Raw genomic sequence first — 2,823 nt, 5'->3', positions numbered from 1 at the left:
TAGATTTAGACTATTTCTTCTTCTCACTTCTGTACAACCACCTTTCCAAGGCTTATCCCTGTGACTAAAAGGTGTCAGGGACAGCAGGCGTAAGAGAGGTGGGCCTGCTCTGGTTCTGTCGCTGACCCACTTTGGGGCCTTAGACAAGCTCCCGAGTCCTGGTTCTCCTTTCCCATCTGTCATCCCAAGGTGATTAGTTGGGAAGACCCATTTCAGGGACCCTCTACGTGCCTGTCTGCCCCGTGGCTCCCAAGCCCAGGCTGTTAACAACTACACTTTGCAGATTTCCCACTACATACCCATCACTGACTCAGCCAGTGTCCTTACAGCATGTTGTGATCTGCCATTTTTTTTTTTTTTTTTTTGTATTTTTCTGAAGCTGGAAATGGGGAGAGACAGTCAGACAGACTCCCGCATGCGCCTGACCGGGATCCACCCTGGCACGCCCACCAGGGGGCGAGGCTCTGCCCACCAGGGGGCGATGCTCTGCCCCTCTGAGGTGTCGCTCTGTTGCGACCAGAGCCACTCTAGCGCCTGGGGCAGAGGCCAAGGAGCCATTCCCAGCGCCTGGGCCATCTTTGCTCCAAAGGAGCCTCGGCTGTGGGAGGGGAAGAGAGAGACAGAGAGGAAGGAGAGGGGGAGGGGTGGAGAAGCAGATGGGCGCTTCTCCTGTGTGCCCTGGCCGGGAATCGAACCCGGGACTTCCGCACACCAGGCCGACGCTCTACCACTGAGCCAACCGGCCAGGGCCTGATCTACCATTTATTGGGCACTTAAGTTTCTATTGAGAGAAATGTCAATTACCGAAGTTGTTCCGAGAAAGATCTCTGAGGACCCACACTGGTGTTAGGGAGGTTTTTCTCTGGGTCTGAAGAGTTTTAACTGTATAGCTTATTGTAGGATTAGGTGTGTGTGTGTTTTTTTATAAGAAGACAGAATTTGCAAATTATGCATGTATGTGTGTGCAGGCACATATATAAACACATACCTGCATGTGTATTTTATATACCATTTCATATGTGGCACCACTGTTTAAAGGAAAGAATAAAAGCTTTGCACACTCCCATGGCCGCACCACTAGAAGTGAGTTATGGGGCAGCACCTAATCCCAGGAAGCTCTATTTAGATTTTTAAATTGGTCTTAATGTGACAGTGAGGAGATGTTGGAGGCAGCCCTCTCTCACTTCTGTAAAGGGCGCACGGGTGAAGAGACTTGTTTCTGGGAACCTTGGGGAAGTCGGGGAATGGTCAGCACCAGTGTTTAGCTGCCTGCAGAGCAGCTGGGTCCCCAGACAAAGGCTTAGGGAGGGGTTGTCAGCCTCACTGGGGCCCGACCCCGTACCCTACAGCAGGTTCCCAACTGTATCCTTTGTGCAGGACCCTGAGTCCCTGACAGCCGGCCCGGGTCCGGTCCTTTCTTCCTTCTCCTTGCACCCCAAGCCCATTCCTTCTGCCTGTCCTCCAGTTTCCAGTGGGACATTCCTGGGTGTCCTATTCACCCTCAGCAATGCGAGGTCCAAGCCTGGCTTTTCACTGTGTGGCTGGAGGCCTCAGGCAGGCCAGAGGACCTCTCTGAGCCACCACCCTACATCCCAAAGCTGAACACAGAAGCTGTGTACCGCCAAGCCCTCCGCCTCCTGAGGCAGCTGCTAATGGCCAAGAGGTAAGCAGGCTGGGGCAGTTCTGGGGACACATCCTGGGGGAACACATCCCGGGGGTACGGCAAGGAGTCAGAGATAGTCATCACCCACTTATCTAGACCTCAATTTTCAAAGGACATCTATGATGTCCTCTTTTTAATCCTGTTATGGGATTGTCCCCTGGGTGGGATCAGGTGGGTTGATCTCCACATCCTCCATCTGTACCCCATGCTCACTAGAGACAGTTGGAAAACCCTTTTCATTTTCTTTTTCAAGGACAAAACAAATGCAGACTGAGGCCTGAGTTAGCCTGAAATCCCACAGGAGATAATAAATATTCACAGGAAGGACTGATTAATAACAGAGTGAGTGAAAGTACCCGATGCTGGCTGGGCAATGCATTTTATCATCAAGCTGCTGAGGGGCAGCAGGGCTCCTGGACTGATCAGGACAGACCCTGGGGGACTCGTCACATTCCTGATGAATCTAGACTTCATCGTCCCCTTGAGCATATGAAACAATCCTCATTCAGGGCCAATAACAAAAAGTCAGTCCATTCATCTGACATTTACTGAATCCCTTTTGTGCTGAGCATTGGAAACACAAAGAGCAGCGGCAGATAAGGGGAGGGTGTGAAGATAGTGAATTAATGTCAAGCAACTTTAGAGCCTGTGTGCATTCATTCATTCACTCGTTCATCAGTGAGTATTTATTGAGTGCCTATGTACCAAAAATCAGCCTCCCTTTTATTCTATTGTACTTTTTTCCCCGTAAAACTAGTCATCCTCTGAAATGTTGGTTAATTCTTTCATTTATTATGTCTTTTTACATTGTGCATGTTCCTTTGCTGGAGTACAAGACTCCAGGAGGCAGCGACCATTGTCTGATTCATTCATTAATGTTTCCCAAACACTAGAATACGGAGCATAGAAGACTCATGTAAATATTCCCTCAATAAATTAAGTTCCTCTCCAAACCTGGAACCATAGACACACAGTATTCCATGTGTCTGGACAGTTGAGATCTCTTTCTTCCAAATCTTCGTTCTAGCCAGGTCCCTGATCCAGAGGCTTTGCTGCTTAGTTCCGCAGCTCTGCTGGCCCTTTAGGACTGACAGCTGGGGTGGACTCTACCTGGATGAGATCCATTCACACACTACGGCCACTGCCTACAGGTCTTCCGG

The 2,823-nt window shown here is 49.9% G+C and overlaps 1 non-coding gene across 1 annotated transcript; it reads right to left on the bottom strand.

Moving 5' to 3' along the window:
• Positions 1 to 674: 674 nt before the first annotated feature.
• On the bottom strand, positions 675 to 750 carry TRNAT-GGU (transfer RNA threonine (anticodon GGU)). Its single transcript has one exon. It is a non-coding gene; the product is annotated as a tRNA-Thr (tRNA).
• Between the last annotated feature and the right edge of the window lie 2,073 nt (positions 751 to 2,823).

The sequence above is a fragment of the Saccopteryx leptura genome, chromosome 1, assembly GCF_036850995.1.
Source record: "Saccopteryx leptura isolate mSacLep1 chromosome 1, mSacLep1_pri_phased_curated, whole genome shotgun sequence".
NCBI classification, from domain to species: domain Eukaryota; kingdom Metazoa; phylum Chordata; class Mammalia; order Chiroptera; family Emballonuridae; genus Saccopteryx; species Saccopteryx leptura.
The sequence above is the reverse complement of the archived record's forward strand: the minus strand, read 5'-3'. Positions and strand labels throughout refer to the sequence as shown.